Source organism: Camelus bactrianus, chromosome 35, assembly GCF_048773025.1.
Source record: "Camelus bactrianus isolate YW-2024 breed Bactrian camel chromosome 35, ASM4877302v1, whole genome shotgun sequence".
NCBI lineage: Eukaryota > Metazoa > Chordata > Mammalia > Artiodactyla > Camelidae > Camelus > Camelus bactrianus.
Genome location: NC_133573.1, coordinates 8,723,425 through 8,744,511, shown reverse-complemented (window position 1 = coordinate 8,744,511; position 21,087 = coordinate 8,723,425). Strand labels below are relative to the sequence as shown.

The window sequence follows — 21,087 nt, the reverse complement described above, 5'->3', positions numbered from 1 at the left end:
TCCTGCCCTGTCTGGCTGCCAAAGTAAGGTTGGTGGTGTAATAAAAATGGAACACAAAGGTAGAGGAGTGTATCTTTTCCCCTAAGTCAGGACAAAGGGTGAGAATGTCACAGAGCTGGAGTAAAGTGTTGAAAGCGAAGAGATGTGGAAGTGTGGGTAACACACATAAGTGGAGGAAAGGACCCCTACATGCTGAGGGCCCCCTCAAAGTCCTCCCACCTGCCGGCTAATATTCAAAATTTCTTCCTTTGAAGTTCATTCACTTGACTTTAGGTTGTATAAATGCAAATCAGCATTACTCCTGGGAGCTGCAGCCAAATCCATCACATGGTCACTAGTGCCTTCAAGGGGCAGGGACACGGACTCCCCTGGGAACGGGTTCTGAGGGTCAGGGAGAGGGCAGCGGGGACAACAAGAGACTCATAGCTCATGGGACTCTTTCTTATTTCTCTTGCTCCTTCTTATTTTTAAATCTCCAGTGTGAACAGGTGAATCTTTCAAACAGTGCAAATAATTATCTTTGGTCTGCATCACACGATTTGCATTCTCCAAATTGAGAATTACGAAACCCTGATGGATGTCTGCTCTAAACCAGCCCACTGGCAATTAATGTCTTTACAGCATTGTTCTCCCTATTGTCGGTGGCCTTTTTGTGTTTGGTAATTGTCTCAGCACGATTTGTGTCACTCAAGCGGGTACGATCGTGCTGGGGGGACCATATGGGAATTTGTTCTGATAGATGGAGTGGCCGCCTCTGAGCCTGAAAGAGAGGGGACCATTTCCCAAGCCTTGGGTTGAACAGGGTGTAGCTTTGGAATGAGAAAAACTGGAATTGTTCCACATTCAACTTGGTCCTGGGGCTGGGTGATTGGGTGATGGAGACGGATGAATGGGACACTACCAAGAAAGACATGGGTTCAAGAGAAATTCCTGGAGACGGCAGTGATTGGATTGAGACAAAGACATGGAAACTGACACAGACTCCTTCACTACACTGTAGTCAGGCTCCTCTAAACCCTCCAGGCCTTGACATTCAGTGTCCCTCCTTGTGCCCTTGTTGGGCCTGCATCGCCCAACCATAGCATGATTCCCGCCAAGCTGGTTTAGAATCCCCACCCTTGAGGCCTGATCATGTCAATATCTGATCAGATTCCTCAGGTGATGTCTGATCACGCTGTCCTGCCTTCAGCAAGAACCCTATCGGGTCAGTTTAGCCGGCATCTTCCCTTACCCCAAAGGCTCCTCTTAGTAATTTTCTATCCACATATTCCCCTCTCTGTTCCTCAGCTGTAAATCCCCACTTGTCCCTGCTGTATTGGAATGGCACTCCCTTCCCTTTTCCCCTATTGCAATAGGTCCTGATTAAAACCTGTTTTCACTGCTTTAACTACTGTCCAGCTTGGCAAGACAAACCCTTAGAACTAAAAGTTCCTTTGAAAACATCTAATGCCACTCCTTTGTTTTCCTGAGTGCTGGAGAAAATTGGTGGTGGTTGATGAGATGTTGGTGGCAGAGAAGGGAAAAGAATCCAATGTCACTTCCAGGTTCATTTCTGGGGTGACCTGATTTGCCATGAACAGGTGTCAGCTTACACCAAGAAGCAGAAGCAGAGCAAACACATGTAGACACGCACAAGTGAAATAAGCCCGAATAGCTCACAGGCGGCGGGGGCGGCCACAGTGTCGGATTGCTAAGTGACCAAGAAAGCCACAGGAAGCCAGAGTCTTAACCCTAATTCTGTCACTGATTTATTGAGTTTCTTTGGAAGAGTCACATAATTAACCTCGCCCAGATCAAACTCTTTACTCTCTTCCACTCTCTTCCCCACATCGAGATAATATATACAATTAACTAGCGCTCACTGATTTGAAAACTGAGTTCTACATGCAGGTCATGGAGGCACTCAGGGTCTCAGATCCTATCTGTGGCCAGTTCTCAGTACTGCTCTTGAGAGATCGTCCCCCCAGGTTCGGGGGTTGGGGTTGGAATAATAACACCTACTTGGGATGTGCTAGCCCCTGTGTTATACACACACACTCAACAATCTGAACGTCATGATGGAGCTATTTGGCAGATTTTATTATGAGCTCAGTAATTATAGCTTCAAAAATTATATGTGCTATTACTAGGTGAGAAAATCAACGTACCAAGAGGTTAAGCATCACCTCCGGGGTCACAAAGCCGCTGTTTGGCAGAACAGGGATTTGGACTTACGCTCTCTGGGTCCAGAAAACAGGTACTCAATCTCTCACAATGTTGCCTGAGAGACAGAAATTGATCCAAAAAAAAAAAAAAAAAACCCAAAAACAAAACCTAGAGGTGTGTCCCCCTTCCTTAGAAGTAAGGACTAGGCTCTCTGACCCAGGTTTGGGAACGTTTTCATTTGGAAGAACAGCGGGCTTACTCTGTCCTGATATGAAACAGGATCAGTGGGTCTTGGCACTTGAAGGTGGATTTGAGATGAACCTTGGAACTTTTTCCTAACAATACAATCTAGAAATGGAATCAGCATCTCAGACGGCTTGGTGGCCCAAAGCGCTGCTGTCCGCTGGCCCTGCGACCATAAGCGAATTATGTAACATCTCTGTGCCTCATCCTCCTCATCTTGGTGTGTGGCTGGTAACAGGACCTACCTCTTAATGCTAGTGTCAGGGTTAAGTGAGCTGATACATGGGGGATGCTTAAAAGATGGCTCACCAGAAGTGCTCGTTAAACATGAGCTCTCCTGTTTGTCATCATTCCTCCACGACGTTAGATGCAGCAGCTAGATGACCATGTGACAGAAATGATACGGGAAGAAGATTCCTACATTGTGGGGAAGGTGGTCAGGATGGGCATTTCCTCCTAAGATCTATGAGTCTGATAACGTCACAACACGATACAGTTCAACACAACAGGACACAATGCAGTAGACGGCAGACAGGGTCTACCATCCTGACCAACCCTATTAGCATGGCGCTTACCAATAAGTAATGAGGTAAATGACACCTGCTAGAATCCTGAGACTAGGGAACATCTCCCCCACACCAGACTGGCTTTTCGCTTCTCAGAGCCCGTATACCACTTCCGACACAATATGGCCCCTGCATTAGTTGTCATCTTGTTCTACTCTTGGTTCGTGAGGACCAGGCTTCCCCTGAGGTTTAATGTCACTATCTAGCCATGTCTAAAACACCCATGTCATCAACATCTTTGTCTCACCGAGAGTACCGAGCGCTTGCTGGGTACATAGTAGGTTCCTAGTACACATGAGTTGATTGATGGATTGAAAATACATATACAGTTTTGAATGTGATCAGTCAGGGGCAAATGACATTAATGATTAATTATAGTAAATATAATTGTCAATTTGCTTCATTTCCTTTTTAGGTTGGCAATTTTCTACTTTCATTTAGTAAGCACGTGTATAAGTCTTTATTATGCTGTTTCAACTCATTTTGAGGCACAAGGTATAAAAATAAATAAACAAAATGCCAGACAGGTCAGTTTGCTGAAAGATGGCCTGGATTTTACAGATTTCAGAGCCCTAGGACATATTATCTTTTGGAAAAGATACAAATTTTCCTTTCCCCATGCCAACCTGCAGCTGAAGAAGAGCTTATGAATCAAAGCAGGTGAGAGTCTGAAGGACAGGTGGGGGTGAGAAGGTCCAGTGCCAACCCTGATGGGTATCCATTATGTTCCTAATGGGAATCCATTGGCGCTAAATGCTGGGGGAAACCACACCTCCAGACCAGAGATGCCACAGAGATTTACTAAGAATGTAGCTCTCTGGACCCACACTGTCTGGGTTCAGATTCTGGCTCCTCCACTTACTATGTGATCTTGGGATAGTTACTTAAGGTTTCTGTGCCTCCATTTCCTCATCTGTGAAAATGTGAATGGTTGAAAGTCTTCCTATACCAGGTGTTTGAGGATAATCTAATTCCAGTAATCTCCTAAGAACATTCTCAATAATGTTCTTAAGGGCTCTTCTTATTCTCTTAAGAGGTACACCCTCTACTAATACGTCTTGTGCTGTGGTACATTGTTACCCAGAAAGTCTTGGGGAAGGATCAGACCCACCACGCACTGGAAGAGTGAACACACCCTATTTACCATTCTGGAGTCCATGAGATGTAGTCAGATATTGAAAAAAATATAAAGTGTTTTAAATGCCTTTGTCTTGTTTCCAGGTTAATGAGCTCCAGGAAATTTACATGTCAGGACTGTCTTATCCTTTTCATTTGTTTTAGAGAAATCACCATTCCATTTTTCAATTCTTTTGATCAGAACTCATGGCCATCAATTGACCATGGTCTCAACCAGGAAATCTCCTTTGCAAACAATGAATGAACAAAGAAGACATTCTTGAAGTGTGTTAAAATCCAGCGAAAACTCCTCTTTTTTAAAGAAACAATGAAAGTAATCTTACCCTTGTTTCTTTGAGGAATTATAGAACCAGAGTTTTTAATGCTAAAATCTGGGACAAGACTTTAGTGCTAATGTGTTTCTTAGACTATTGGAGATTTACACCAAGATTTTACTTCCCACATACAAACCCAGATATATGCAAACACTCACACACTTGTAATTACAATTGAGCTATAATATATGTTTATATACACATCACTGAAGATAAACCCAATTCACACACTGAAGCACAGAAATGACAAAATATTGATGAGAATGATCCTAAGAACCCGCAAATATCATGAGAAGTCAAAAGCCAAGTTCTTAAAACTTAATGAGCTGTACCTGTTTGCAGTTAAACTGTAGTCCTCCAGGGACCATTATTTTCACAGAAAACCCATGTTATAGAAGATTTTGAAATGAAAAATAAAGTATGATACTCATCAGGCAACTCGATGATTCCCATAACATGCTTAATGTTTCAATATTAATTATAGAGGATAGACATATCCAGTGGGTCTGATGTAAATGTCTTTTAAATATTCCCATCACTTTAAGATATGGAAACATTGTCAAAATATGGAAACAAACTAAGTGTCCATCAATGGATGAATGGATAAAGAAAACGTGTGTATACATACACACACACACACACAAATGAAATATGATTCAGCCATGAAACAAGAATGAAGTTGGGCCATTTGTGGCAACATGGATGGACCTCGTGGGCATTATGCTAAGTGAAGTAAGTCAGACAGAGAAAGACAAGTACCGTATGATCTCACTTATATGTGGAATCTAAAGAAACAAAGTAAAATAAAAACAAAGACAGGAAAAAAAAAAAAAACCAACCCAAATGAAAAACCAAGCTCATAGATACAGAGAACAGATTGGTAATTGCAAAAGGCGGGGATATGGGTGTGTGTTGGGGGGAAGTGGGTAAATTGGGTCCAGGGGGTCCAAAGGTCCAAACTTCTGGTTAGAAAATAAATAAGTCTTAGGGATGTAACGGAAAACATGTGGGAAAAAAGAAATGACCACATTCATCAGGCAACTGGATTCCTCCCATAATGTACTTAATACTTCAATGTTAATTATATTAGAGGCATAGAAATATCCAGTAGGTTTGATGTAAATGTGTTTTAAACAGCCCCCTCCCATCCCCTTAAACACGGAGCCAGCTCCATCTCCCACCCTCAGGGAGGATGGAGGATGGGGGGTTAACATAGTAGGCTTCCCGTCCCCAAGTGGCATCCCCATCCCAGCCAGCACTCTTTCATTTAGGTCTTAGGTTTATTCTGTTGGTCACAAAAGGAAGGAGATGAAGGAGCAGGGACATCTCGCACGTTTCATACATTTCATATGAGGCCGCCATTGGTCAAAATAAACCAACGCCTCTGACTTGCTGATAGGGAGTAAGTAGTACCAGCTTCATTCTCAGATGATAATTAGATGGTTATTTTCATTTACGCTGTGACAGTGAAGGCGAGATGATGCTTTTATTTCATTTGTACATTGCTTAATTTTTTGCATACTAATGGGATTAGATTGTGTTCATGTCCAGCCAACACACCTGCTTTTACTTCTCTTGCACTATACCCACCTCGACATTATCAGCAGTCTCAAAAGAGTTCACTAAGAACAGAGTATTTTCTTTATTAATTAAAGACCGTGGGGGCTCAGCCAATGATTTATTTTTTTCTTTCCCTGGGCATATCTGCCTGCATATTTCTCAGTCCTCCCCTTACGTTTTGGAGAGCCCACTGCACTCCATCACATGTGGTTACCTAGGAGACACGCTTGCTGCCAGGAACCCCAAACTACACATTTCCATTTCCCTTCCCGCCTCCTCTCCCAGGAAGCTTTAGCTAATGAAACAAGGTAAAAATATATCAGCACTTTTAAAAACTACTCTGCAAATGACTCCACGGATTTCATACTCATTCATGGAAACCCCTTGTAATTGCAGACTATGCGCTTTTTCTTGAACAGCCTCAGCTGAGAATCACACCTTAGTGACAGCCTAGGCATTGAATTTGTCACATGCCTGGGGATTTCACAGGCCACTCAGAGGTGAGGAAATTCCTTGACTTCTCAGTTCGAAGCTCCATGAGTTAGTTCTGGTGGTTTATCCAGCCCCTGTGCTTGGAACGGTGTCTGCCCATTGCAGGAGGGTGAATGTCCGAGTGGAGGGAACAGAACCTTCTACAGGGAGAGCAGCCCATCCTCCCTGTAACCTTGTCTCCCTCCCTCCCACCCCCGGGTGTGCTTCTTGGAAATGCTGTAGGTTAGTTTTGGAGATGCTTCATTAACTTCTTTTCTCCTTATATTTTTCTCTTTGTTTGACAAAGGCGCCTGTGCTCCTCACTTAAGGAAAGTTTCCATACCAGCCCAAAGGCAGAAGTGGCTTGCAGGACACGTTCTACCCCAGTTTCTAGTTTCCTAAAACCCAGCTCATTGAAAAGATGCTGCCAGGGTTCCCAGGGGGAGGAGTGAGAGAATGAGACTCAGAGCAACACAAACAGAAGGCAATGTAATGCCTTTATGGTGGCTTTTATTACACCAGTTGGTGCCAGAAAATAGATAGATACGTAGCCAAACCAGGATACACTCATGTATTCCCATGAAAGAAATCTAAAGAGAATAACTCAGTCCGTGTAACTGAAATAAAAATATCTGGCTGGCATCTGGGTCTCACCGACCAAGGGGACACCTGGGGACAAATGTCTTCCCTCTGGACCCTGTTTATTGAGCATCTTGCACTTTAGAATGTAGAGAGGAGAGACTCCTCCCAGCCTAGGATGCAGGTAGAGTCCAGGTGCTTCCATGAGCAATAGAGATCTTTACCCCACCCTCTGGTGGAGCCCCAGGAAGGAGGCAAGATCCAAGGGGGAGATGGCAGCAGGGGGCTGCTGGGAAGGCTGGACTCTGGGCTCTAGGGCCCCACACAAGGCAGGGAAGCAGAGAGCTACCCAACGTGCCTCATGTACACTTGACCGTGAGTGCTCAGAGGTGACCACATTGGACTGGAGGAGAGAGGTCTTCTCCCATTTTCCATGCACCACATGAAAAGACTGACGAGAGTGAAATCTCTGCCCATCTACAGGGATGAAGCCTTAGATTCAAATGAATTCAATTTAAGAAAATAAACCAATGACCATTCTTGCACATCTACCCTTGTAGACTAGGATTCACCTTTGTGACATACAAATGCTAACTTTTGTATGTTGTCTCCTGAATGATTTTTCGGATAAAGCTGGAAGCTAGAGATGATATATACCAAACATGAGTGCTGATTTCCCCCCTCTGTGCTCATGACAGACATTATCCATCAATCAATCAATCAATCAGTCACTCTTTTCCCAACTGGACAGAGCCACAGGAACATCAACACAGGGACACAGGCAGCCACAGCCACCAATCAAACTGGTACAAAGTAAGAATCTTATTTGCCTTTTCCAACATAGAGTGAGGCCATACCAGTTTGCCAGAGGGGGAGTCACCCATAAAGTGTCATTCCCTGTGCCAGTTATCTGAGAGAAGTGGAGGGTCAAAGGACAAAAACCGGAACTTGGGAGGGAAGCTTTCATGTGCCTGCTTCCCCCGCTTCCCCTGCTCGGTGTCACAGGCAGGTACATCCCCAGGGTCTCTGGCTGTTGGCTTTGTCAGTGGGGAGTGGTGAGGGAAGACTGGAGGGAGATCCCTTTCTCTCTGCTTCTAGTGGTGCTGCCTCTCCTTGGCTGTCTCTCCCTCCATGAACTTGGCTCCTACCAGGCAGCCACTGCTGGGACTCTAACTCCTGACAGATGGCTTAGGCTGGTGCGGTCTGGTAACCTTGCCTCCTCCCTTGGTCCCTACAGCCTCTTGGAGGGGACAGTGGCTTCCTGCTGCCACTTCACCATCCCCTGTTCAGCTTCTTCACTTTTCCAGCATCTGGGTAACCAAGTCCCTGTCTTAAATGATCTATGTTTGAAACACAGGACTGGACCTGATTAAAACAGGAAGTGACAAACAGGAAGTGATCCCAGATAAGTTGGGCAGGGAGCATCTGTCTCTCTCTTGGCTTCAAACTCTAAGGTATGGATTTTGGGAGCTTCCAGCAGCTTTGCAGGAACTGCAGGTGGTGAAGAACGACTCTGCCAAAGAAGGGGACAAACAGGAGAATCCAAGAGGACTTGATGCTGAAGATGAGTGACTGAGTCCTCCTGAGAGAGATGAGAAAGTCACAGGGAAATGTGCCATCTGTGTCTCAGCTATACCGAGAGGTTTGATTTCATTTCAGAAACGTGGACCTTTTTCAAGGATAACCTACTCCCAGACTTCCAGTGCTGGCTTAACTTAATTTTTATCATAATTTTACTTACTTACATGTGCGCAACCATTAAAAAAAAGATAATCTCTTTATGCTTAGAGTTCTTACATAATTCTAAAGTTAAATTTGTAAATTAAATACACACACATGTGTATAAAATCAATAAAATTCAAATCAACATCATCGATTTAACTTGATGATGGCACTTTTCGGCCAAAACTAAATTGCTGCTCTTAGCATAAATGCATTCCTGACTCCCACGTGGCAGGTTCTTTTGAGTGTGACATGCCTGTATTACCATGTGCTGGGTGAAAAGTCAATTCTCCTACCATTCTTTTTCTTGCAAACCTTTAATAATGCAGGGTGATGCCCTTGGCCTGCATTTGGCAGAACCATACACTTGTCACTAAGTAAATCTCTGTTCTTTCCTCATTAGCCTGAAAGAAATATGGTGGAAGGTACAATCGTGAGCTGATGCTCAGCTATGAGGTGGTCATCAGATGGTGCACAATCCCCTCATCCTCTGTGTGTTTTAAACATAGTTGGGTTGAAACATAAAAATTAAACTTCCCATAGAGGCCCCTGAGAAGCAGTGCTAGTAACAGTGTCCCGGAGGCCAGCCTAAGAGTGGTGGCAAATAAATAATGAGTGATTCCCCGGGGAAGTTGGACCTCAAGATGAAAGGAATGAAAGCTCAATGGATTAGCTGCTATCCATTTCCACATGGAGAGTCTCCTTCCTTGGACAGCTTTAAAGGAGGCGGAATTGGCTTTATGAACGGTCTAGTAGGTTTTGTTACAGTTTCATGAATTTTATGTAAATTTCTTTTTCTATATGTTCTCTCTCAGGTAAAGGACAGAGCAAAGGAGCACATGTCAAAAACCCCAGTAGAATCAAGTAAACCTAGATCAGGCCATACTGATTAATGCCATGTAGACATACGCACACACATTAGTGACATATTGGGATGAGGAGATTGAAAGCACATGTTAGCGTAGAAAGTCATGGAGGTTCTGGAGGGAGGTAATCAAATACCTCGCTCACCTTCATCCTCAGGACACAATACAACAAGTATAACAAATGTTCTATGTGTAGACAGAGACATTTACACCGTTCCTATTTTTGGTGTCATCCTTAACTACACACAGATACACCAACTCCAGAACACGGTGAAAAGAGAGGTGTGATACAGGGAAATGAAACGTGTTTTGATGGTCACTGTCTTTGGAGAGCAATTTAGTAACTGTTAGGATGTCTCTACCTCACAGCCCCACAATTCCCCTCCCAGCGTAGACCTTGGGGAAGTTTTCCCCCATGAATTCAAGGAGATATATGCAAGAATGGACATGGCAATATTGTTTGCAATGACTGCAAAAAGCATGCGAGGGAAATATTCACCCGCGAGAGAATGGATACAGGACTTGTGATGTAGGCACACACTGCTGTGCTCAACAACTCCTTCAGGAGGGAAATGAGTGAACTACAGCCATACATGTCCATGTTGGTGACTCACACACACACAGTTGAGTGGAAAGACCAAGTTGCAGAAGGGTCACAAACTTCAAATATATACACTTAGGCACCATCTCTGGAAAGCACTAAAATATACATACAGTTTCACTGACTTATTACAAACATTGGTCATAAAAATATAAATAAAGGATGAAACAGTAAACACCAAATTCAGGAGGGACGTAACCTCTGGGAGGGTGAGGAGAGGGGTAATACTCTACTAGCAATGTTTCATTTCTTAACCTGAGGGATGCATATATTCAGGTACATATGTCTATACCCTATGAGTTTTTGTATGCCTGCAATAAGTCAAGATAAATAAGGCATTTTAGCAAATCAGCCATCTTACATTAAACTCAACTGTGCCTGGAAAATACTTTAATGGAAACCTTTGAAGTTTCCATAGACTCCTAGGTGCTCCTGGACCATAGCTTGTAAACCTGGGCACAAGCCTAGCCTGATGATCTCACTGGGCCCAACAAAGAGGCTCATAGGCCCATCAAGACTCTCTACATGAAAACATTAGTCAGCAAAGCGAAAGAGAGTTTACAGCAATCTGGATAAGTGTTTTCTTAGAGGAAATACACCCATCAAAGCAGTTGCTTTTATTGCTGCCGTGGCTTCACTTGTTTGATAGAGGAGAGCAGAGAAAATGGACATGTATATTTGCATGGACAAAACTCACCCTGGGGAGCCTTGGGGTTTGGATTTGAAGGCTGTAGTGAAGCCTTAACTGAACCTAGAACCAAGTGGCAAAGCAAGCCCCCTTTGCTCCTCAAAGGGGGTCTCATACATCAGACCAAACTAGTAAGAGGGCACACACAGTGCTTGCTCCGATGCTGTGGGAACTGGACTTACGCAGAGAAACTCACAGTCTTCCCCTGGCTCTTGTTCTATCTCTGTGTCCAAGTGAAGCCCAGGACCTGTTGTTATTTGGCTCATCCTTTCTCTTCTTCCCGAGGAACCAGACCATTGTCACCTGTACATCATGCAACACCACCAACCACGTTACAGATTTGGGAGGCATCTGGTACGAGGAAGGAATGTGGGATTTGAGGCCTAGTAAGGGTTCAGAACCTGGCTGCAGCCCTACAAAGACTGTGGGGTCCTGGGAAAGTTACTTGACTTTCTTGAGCCTCAGTTTCCTTGGCTTTAAAATGGGGATGAAAACACTTAATTGTGCGGTGATGACAATGGGTGGAACCCAGCAGATGGCCTCATTGGCCCCACCATACTGGCGCTCAGCCACTGTCAGCACCGACCCAGCTCCTGCCACAGGTGAGCCGCACTGTTCTAGCTGGGCAACGGCCCGCTGGTCATTTGTACCTGGCACTTGGGTCCCTAGGTGAATATCAGCTTCCCTGGTACAGCACGCCCTGGCCACGAGGCAGATGTTGAGTGAATGAAAGGACAACTCTGCCTCTAGCCAAACTTACTATCCACGTGGAACAAGCCTGAAAGCTTAATCCTTAGATGGTGGTTTTGCCTTTTTTTTTTTTGACAGTGAGCTGTTGGACACCCATGTAGCAAGTGTGACGTGTGTACTGGGGGTGTGGGTGTGATAGTGGAGTCATGAGAAAGGAAGGGTCATGAACTCTGACCTCCATTCAGGGAAGGATTCATGGAAGAAGGGGCAGCTGAGTTACTGTGGGGAGAACTATGGAATTTTCAGGCAAGACAGGAGGAGAGCTGAATCTAGGCACGAGACTGGGCGTGTGCGAAGACACAGAGGCCAGGGGAGCCAAGGATGATGGTGGCACACCAGCAATGCTGGAACAGAACATCCCGGGGGCAGCGGCAGCAGTGGAGACAGGACAGGCAGGGAGGGGCTTGACTACCTGAATGTCATGCTTGGGGCGGGGGGGGGCATGGTATGTTCTTCTTTCTTAGGCAATGGGAGCTGCTAGAGAAACATTTTGAAAGAAAAATGGCATAATTGGGTTTGTCTCTAAAGGCAGTGGCTCTCTCAGTAATAAATTGATGGATTAGAGGGAGTGAGTCTTGGAGACCAGAAGCCCAGTGAAGAGACCACAACAAGAATTCAGCCAAAAGATGGTGGCTCACACCAGAGCATGACCACGTGGATGCAGAGGAAGGGATGGCATGAGACACAGTGCACACAGTTCCACCACACGGGGGTGGGGTGGAAACCGATGGGACGTGAAGTGTCGAGCAAAGGAGAGGATGTAAAGGCCAGGTTTTTGGCTCGACCCTGGACGGAGGGGCTGCAACTGAGTGAGGCAGGGACACAGAGGGAGGAGCAGCCTGAGTGTGTATTAAGTTTAAAATGTCTCCGGAATATCCAGGGAGTGATAAAAACAACAGCAGAAACAAACAACTATGTGGGTGTGTGAGAGAGAGGTGTAGGCTGGGGGCAGGGGTCCCTGAGGCCTCACATAATCAGGATCAGCAAGGCCAAGACCTTGGACTCTGTTATTTGGAGAGAGGGGAGGAGAACATTCCCCCTGCTGATAATACCTCTCCACAGCGTGCCTTGGTATCTGCAGCAATGAGCTACCAAAAATCCCCACAGGAATGCGATTAAACCAAAGGGAAAAGTCTGAAACAACAGTTGGAATGGCAAGAAAGAAGCAACTCAAGATTCATGTGCAATTGACTGGGAGGAAAGTGTAGGAAACAACCCTGAGAACCTCTTAGAACTGCTCCCTGTTCCTCTGTGTCCACATGTCCCCTCCGACCTGACCCTCTGTCCCTCCTGCATGATGAGGGCATTGAGCTAACTCATTCTCTGTGTGTGACTGTCAGCTTTGACTGCTGAGGTCAAAGCACCCTGGGCATTCATCCCACCAAATATGCTTGTCCCAGAGGTCCTGGGTGGTGCCAAAATCCCAACGACCAAATAGCTGTGGGGACAGACGACATTGTCAAAATAAGCTATCAGAATAGCAATTGTAATCCACCTATTTACCAGGATGAGGCAAGTCCCAGCTTTACGGCTTCTTCGGCTGTACCCATAGATCAGTTAGAATGGCCCCATCGAGCATGGTGGCCACCAACCATGTGCAGCGGTTGAGCCCTTGAAATGTGGCTCATCTGGGTCGAGACATGATGTAAGCATACCAGACTTCGAAGATGGTGTAAGAAAAGAATGTAAAATACCTCACTCATAGTTTTGATAGTGATTATATGGGGAAATGATAATATATTAGATATATTTAGCTAAGTAAAAGATATTATTAAAATTACTTATAGCTGTGTCTTTTTATTTATTTTTTTTAATGAGGCTACTAGAAAATTTTAAATTACACCTGTAGCTTGAATTATATTGCTATTGGCTAGTGCTGAGTTAGAAACCTTACACACTTTTTACCCCTGGGTATATGTTACGACATATCTTCAGCACATACTATGTTTTCATCCCTAAGATTGGAAACAAAGTAACTTAGGGTAAATGTTAATATCTTTCCAGTCTAGCCATACTAGACTTACCCAAGGGCCCTACCCAAAGGCTAGCCATGATCTTAACCTGTAAAAGAAATTAAAAGTTGTTTTATCACCTGTAGGATAATATCTAAATCCCGCTCCACTCCTACCATAAACATTGGCATTGGCATCGCTTTCAGAAGCATCAGTTTTGAAAGTGAATAACAGACAGACAGACACACACACACACACTAAATACGAATCTCCCACCAAAAATCTGTAGAGACAGAATAAGAATAGAAAGTCCATGTATGTGCGTGGGATTATTCCAGTTCTCAAAGCTAACTGTTTAAGTAAGGACTGTGGGCTTTATCAAATTTTGTAATATCCTCCGCTGTGTTTTCTAAACTGTTTATCCTAGTGTTAAATACGGTGCCTGACTTGGAAATCTTAGGAGAAATGACTACATTTCAGTTTCCCCATTTAGAAAATATGTCGGAGTTCATGCTCTTCACTGAAGATAAAGGAAACCTTCCAAGACTCAGTAAGATCTTCCTTGAGGCCTCTTCCTCCCTTTGAAGACTCTCAGTTGTTACCATTAACGTAATTCCCTGTGAATAGCAATGTGGAGTGAATTTATCCGATTGCTATCACCCACTTGTATTAAAGCATCGCACTTGGTGGAAAGGAATGTGGCCTATGGAAACAGCATTTCTCCCCTGCTTCCAGCCTGGAGAGCGTGAGCTCAGATTGTTTTCAAAGGAAAGGGACTGGGTTGCTTTGTCTGCTTTGGGGACCTTTAACACGCCCCCTTTTGTCTGTATAACCTTGAAAGGAGGAAATAAGTTTTCTCCCTGACACTTGATCCGAGCCCTTAATAAATCCTTGTTGGATGGATAGCAGGTGAACAAGATGGACCTACCAGGTTACTCTCTCCCACTCAGCAGCTTTGCTGTTCAGAGATCTCTTCTCCTGCCTGGAATGTAGCAAAGAGATCTGACCAGGAAATGAGCAGAATTACCACAAGTAAATCAACTCCCCATTTTTCATGTATCAGAAAATGCTCAGAAATCGTCATCTCACTCCCTCCCGTCCCTCAGTCATGTTAATATTCACCTGCCATGCTCATATCCCCGTTTAATTATACAGCATGGGGTCAGCGGCTGGAGAGCCCTGGTCTGTCTGCTTTTTATCAAGTGCAGGGGGAGCTTGGCTTCCCAGCCCTTGGGTGAGGCCACCTGGGGTCCTGCTTTCCCATCTGAGGAAGCCGATGGCCCGTGCCTTTTCTCCTTCCAAGGGCCTTCCAGGCGGCCTCCTCAGTGACTTCATAAAACCTCCTGGGCCGACAGGATTTTTGTTGGTACCCAATGGAAAAGGCTTTAGAGCAACCATAGCTCTGAAAGCCCAAAAGTTACTAGGCCGTTTTGCGGTCTGTTCCTGGCTCTCTCATCTACCTTCTGGCATGTGGAACACGCCTTGCCTCCTGCATTTGCCCAGGCCTGGTCTCAAAGCACCAAGCCTCCCTGCTGGGAAACAGGAGAGCTGGTCCATCTGGGGAGACCAGGCAGAGGCATCCCTGTGCCTGTCTGCTTCCAGCCCTTTCCTCCTAGGGGCTTGGAACTACGGCAGGGAAGACCACCTTAGGTCATGCATGTTCAACTTTGCAAGATCTAAAGCACAAAAGAAAACACTGTTCTTTTATTAAGGTGTCAGTTACGAGATGACAAAACCAAGTGTCGGAGTGGGAAAGTGATTTTCTCGAGGTCCCGGAGAGGAAACCTTCCGGCTTAAGCTGAATCTACCATCTTTTCTTCTAAACAATGTACCTATCGTAATTATTTGCTGTGAAAGACCTGAAGGTAATGAAGGCTGATTTATGCTGTAAAGGCATCTGTTTTATTCTGCGCTCTTGGAGCTGCACCTTGACAGGTTCAGGCCTGACTTCACAGGGGTCCTGCAGGCGGGAGGGGCCCTCCTTCTGTGTTTCAGCCAACTGCATCGTCTCTGAGACAGGTCATCTGCCTTTCCTACTCGTGCGCACGACTATGACAGTTCACTCTAAACATTTGTCATGAGACTTGCTTTTCTGTATATATTCATTCAGCTATTTATTCATACATCGATAACAGCTAACATCTGTTATGCTGTGCCCAGAACTTACAGCCATTGTCTCACTGACTTCTCACAACAACCTATGGTCAATACATCACTGTATGCATTTTACACCCGAGGAGACTGAGGCTCCAAAAATTTACACCCTAGCAAGTGGCGGAGCTGGAGGTGAACTGCAGGTCCTACAGGAGTTCAAGGCCGTCCACAGTCTGATTACAAAGGCTGTGTTGCCTGGTGCATGTTCTTTCATTGACCGAATAAACTGTCCCCTAGTCCCCAGCTTCCTGTCCGTTAATTCACAGATTCCTTAAAAGGTGGTGTTTGAGAAAGAGTAAAGTTGTTTCCTGTTTGCCCCCACCTGAGTCGAGTAGTTCAATAAATGTGCTACAGTAGCTTTGTTGGGGAATCTGATGCATGCCAAACCTATTTCTGGTTTTATTGGCTTTATGGTAAAAATTCACAGTGTCATAAAAACCAGGCATGTCTTGAAGGCTCCTCCTGGCTCTGCAGGTAGGATCATCCTTACCTGTCTCAGAAGCTTCTGGAAACTGTATAAAGCTTTCTCAGGAAAACATTTTGATGCCAAGAAACCTTGCCTTGAATTGAATCTACAGCTGTCATGTTTCAGCTCCAGTGGTTTTCCTCTTAGCTAAGCCTCCATTAAGATAAAGTATAGCCTGTCATTAGCTGGTGAATAATCTTGTGTATATTTAATGTGTTTGAAAGTCATTGTCAAGCCCTCCTTAGTCTTCCCTACTCAGACTACACCATTCTTCAGTCCTTACTGATTTCCAGTTCAAAGAGCTCTTTAAAAGGGAGATTCCAATATTTTACCGGAATCTCCACATCCAGCGGGTAGACACAACGGGTCATTTCAAATGCTCGTCTCCACAGAGCGCTGACAAAGTTTCAAGCAGACGCAGCGTAATTCTAAGTGACCTGGAGGGTCTCGTATACTGTGCGATAACTGGCCTAAAGAGCTGGGGAGCCTTTGCCTGCACTCTTGATTATTTCTTTCGCTCTCGGTATTATTTATAATTTTAGGCGGCTCACATCTTATATCCACATCTAATGTGTTTCCAGAACTGCAGTATGGTGGAGGAGGGTCATTCTCGAACTCGCTGCAGCTGCGTGGGTGCACAAGAGCCGGACACAATTCTTGTGTTAATATCAAATGCTTCCTCTTTATCAGCTCGGTTTCCATTTCCCTTTCATAAATGGCCTGATCCTTTCAGAAGACTTCCCTTAGGAAACTACTTTGTGCCACAGATCAGAAGTCATTCCTTCAAAAAAAGTAACTCAAGTGTAATAAATGACACAATATCTTTGGGGCCGAAATCAGGGAGGTTTGGACATCAACAGTACCTTTTCCGAGGAATTAGCTAATTGTAAATGGAAAGCAGATCTTAAGGGCAAGAGTATCCTGGTACTCGAAAAACCCAAGTTAGCACACATAACAGTTACTAAGCTGTCAAATGAAACTTTTTTCAAAGTTAATACTCCATCCTTCGTAGAGAAGTTAATTTCAACCCATTTACCATGCAAGCGCCTGAGAAAACGCAGCTATAACTTTGTTTAGATATAAAAGATGGACCTCTTGTTCCTCAAAAAATTGAAAATAGAACTACCATGTAATCCAGCAATTCCACTTCTGGGTATTTATCTGCAGGAAATGAAGTCACAAACTCAGAAAGACATATGTGCCCTCGTGATCATTGCAGTGTTAGGTACAATAGCCAAGTCGTGGAAGCAACCCAGCTATCAATGGATGAATGAATAAAGAAATTGCTTTAGACACACACACACAAAAAGGAATATTATTCAGCCATAGAAAGGAAGGAAATCCTGCCATTTGTGACAACATGGATGGAACTTGAGGGCATTATGCTAAGTGTGATAAGTCAGAGAAAAGACAAATGTTATGTGCTGTCTCTCATATGTGGAATTAAAAAAAAAAACTCACAGAAAAAGAGATCATATTTGTGGTCACCGGAGGTGGGGGGCCGATGGAGGATGGGAGGAATGTGGTCAAAAGGTACAAACATCCAGTTATAAGATCAATAAATATCAGGGATGTCACATGCAGCATGTATAACATACACTACTGTATGTTATATTTGAAAGTTGCTAAGAGAGTAAATCCTGAAAGTTGTCATCATAAGGAAAAAAATTTTTTGGTAACTATATGAGGAGATGGATATTAAATAAACTTATTGTGATGATCATTTGTAATATATACATACATCATCATTAGGTTTTATGCCTTAAGTGTACACAGTGCTGTATGTCAATTACATCTCAATAAAACTGAAAAGGAAAACAAAAAGATGGACCTTTAATCAAGCCAGCTTCCTTTCCCTCCCTCCTCTCCCCTTCCCTTCCCTTTCTTCTCCTCCTCTCTCTGCTCCTCCTGCAAATTTTACAGCAAGCATTGGCAAGCAGAAAATCCCAAGAAGCTGAGAAGGAGAGGAATTTTTTGCCAGCCTCCCTCACTGGAGGCAGTGCACTGAAGATTAGAGAGAATTAGGAAGGGCAGAGGATTAAAAATCGAATTAAAAAAGGACACACTGAAAAAGTGCACAAAGAAGATTAATTATAAAATGCTTTCCTTTACCCTCATAGGAGAAACGACTCAATCAGAGCCTTTTTACCCTGCCCCCACCCCCACCCCCACCCCAGCCTCTGCAAACATCATTTGTTATGGTTAGAATCCTGAGGCTGTGCCGTGGCCCCTCTAGGAGACGGGTCAGAAGTATATCCATCAGCCTGGACACGCTCTGAGATGGCATGATATATAAAAGGAAAAATAAAGAGGGGAACTCAAGTGAATCCAGCCACGAGCCAAAAGCTATGGTGAGTCCCTGTATCACTGACAACACACTGACTGTGACTTGGAGAGGCCAGCTGTCACCCTGTCTGTTTCTAGGTATGTCAAGTGTGGCCACCACCCAGGAGATGGCACGTGCTCTTTGCAAATGCCTTGCTTTGAACATTCGTGAACATTTTGCCCACCTCCTTTTGCCACTTCCAGTTAATCTCATGCATATTTATATGCCAATTATGCAAATCCCAGGATAAAAATGCATTAAGCACCCATGATTTGGACTGGTTAAGTCTATTACATGGCATAATGAAATTACGGCATGAGGTTCAATTTACCTCAACACTTGCTTTAAACTGTCAGGAAGTTATTAAGTAACCATAACACAGCAACATTTAGTGTTAGGAGACATTCTTTGTCCAACCCATCGTGATACTTGGAAATCAGACACTTCCAGCTAAAACCTTACAAAAGAGGGAAAATATTTCAGAAGAGACTTCACGAGACATAATGTGGGTCAAAGTTTAAGAATGGCAACACACTGCTACTGATGGAAGTCTTTAGATAAATTCTGAAAAAATCACTGGGTAATTTCAACAACACAGGACAGAGCAATTATGGAACTAAAGCTGAGGCCCATCAGAGGGATCTCCTTTTGACTCCAACACAGTCGGGTCTTGTTCTCTGAGTCATGATGATACTTTAAGGTACTAAATTCAAATGTAATTTGAATCCTCAATATGGAAATATCCATTTCCAGAGTCAGAAATAAAGAAATTTAAAAAGAATTCACAGAAACAATTTAACACACACACACATCCCATGAAACCAAAAAAATTAATGGAATTGAGTAAGAGTCAGTTTGCTACACAGAGATTCTATGTTTGAACTCTGGTGGGACCCACCTCCCCACCATAGTTTCAATATTCAGTCAGTGATATAATGGTTGAGGAACAAGTCATGATGTGAATTAAACCAATAAACATAATATATGAGTAGCCTGACCCCCTGACATCCATCTCCCCCCACGAGAGCATGCTGTTTTAATCGGCCTGTGGTGTGATTTACACAGCATTTAGGTCCTGATTCATTTGCATTGGGAACTCCCCTCCAAGTCTAGGAGAGTTGTGTTTGCGTGAGATTATGAGCACAGATCCACTGATCTGATGGGAGCCTGACAGTGCACAAGACTGGGATAGAGTGTCTGAGCCAGCGATTTCAAAATCTGGCCAAATGAACAGATCTTCAAGTCATCCCCTAAAGCATTCACACCCCAACCCTGTCAATAAGAGACAGAGGAATCCAATGCCATTTGCCACTCTCTGCAGTGGTGGACAGGGTAGGAAACCACGTGTGTTTCCACAGCATCTAAAATTGAGGTGTGACCATCTCGACATCAGCCACACGTTCCAGGGGAACAAATGGGTCACAGAGGGGATCTTGCTGGAGATCAGGCAGCCAGACAACCAGCCAAGGGGCTGGGATTAGACCCTTTGGTAATAAACTCACTTGGGGTGCTCCTTCTAATGAATGACTGTCAAACAACTGGGGGAACACAGCAGGGAGACGGGGAGCTCTCCCAAAGGATGGGAGGCTTTCATGGTTAACATCCTAGGTCTAACATTCTCTTGGAACATTGCGGTCATGCTCATTAATTAGCAGGAAAAAAAATGGTGAATGACAAGAATCTATTTGTGTTGGAATCACTAAATGGAGCATCAAAGAGGCGAGGTAAACCAAAGCCTTAGTCTTTTGGCTTTAACTCTGCTGTGTAGTTACAGAGCCAATTTCCCTCTGATTTTTTTGAAGGTACTATTTCTTGTGTTTAGGACTTTTGGTTCACCTATCAGAGTTATATGTGGATGTAATAGCTAACAAATAGACTCCGCATCATCTGAGCTTTTAATGCCCCCATCTTCAAGGCATCCCTTTCTCAAGTGGAAAAGCAAACTCAGGCCAGGAGAACAAGTTCCCAGAGCCTCCTGGACACCAGGAGCAGTTTCCCCATGAGCGTCTCTAAATGTTACAGGACCGAGTTCTAGACGTCAGGCTAGCCTAGTGCACTGGACTCTTTTCTGCGGGTCTGGTAGTTAGTTCTCTGAGAACACGTTGGCTTCCAGAATCCATTAACCTACTTTCCATGGAGGATTCCCTGGCTCTCTGGCTCTGGAGAGGAGGAGGAGGAAAGGGGATATTTCGAGTAGGCGCTGGGCATGCTCTGCTTTAAAAACGTGTTACTCTTTCTGCTAAAGAGCAATACAGCCTGAGAAATTGGTACTTCCTGCAACGAACAGCTCCGAGGAGGGTTGCCGTCTCCAAGGAAGAGTGATTGGAAATCCTGCTAAAATATGGCTGTCTAATCACCCGAGAGGAGAACTCATTTACTAAGATTCCCATTGTCCACACTGACAGATGGTTGTCTCCCCCTACCCTGCCTTCCCCTTCCCAGCGATTGCGCCGCCTTCGAGGCAAGCCTATTCTTTGAGAGACCTGGTTGCATTCGCCAGCCTAGTTCTGAAACAAGACAAAAGCTCAGCGAGCCTCCCGTTCACAG

The 21,087-nt window shown here is 44.4% G+C and overlaps 1 protein-coding gene across 3 annotated transcripts in view; it reads right to left on the bottom strand.

Moving 5' to 3' along the window:
* The window catches only part of FRMD4A (FERM domain containing 4A), a 576,901-nt gene that overhangs the window by 417,489 nt on the left and 138,325 nt on the right, over positions 1–21,087 (bottom strand). The window lies entirely within an intron of this gene.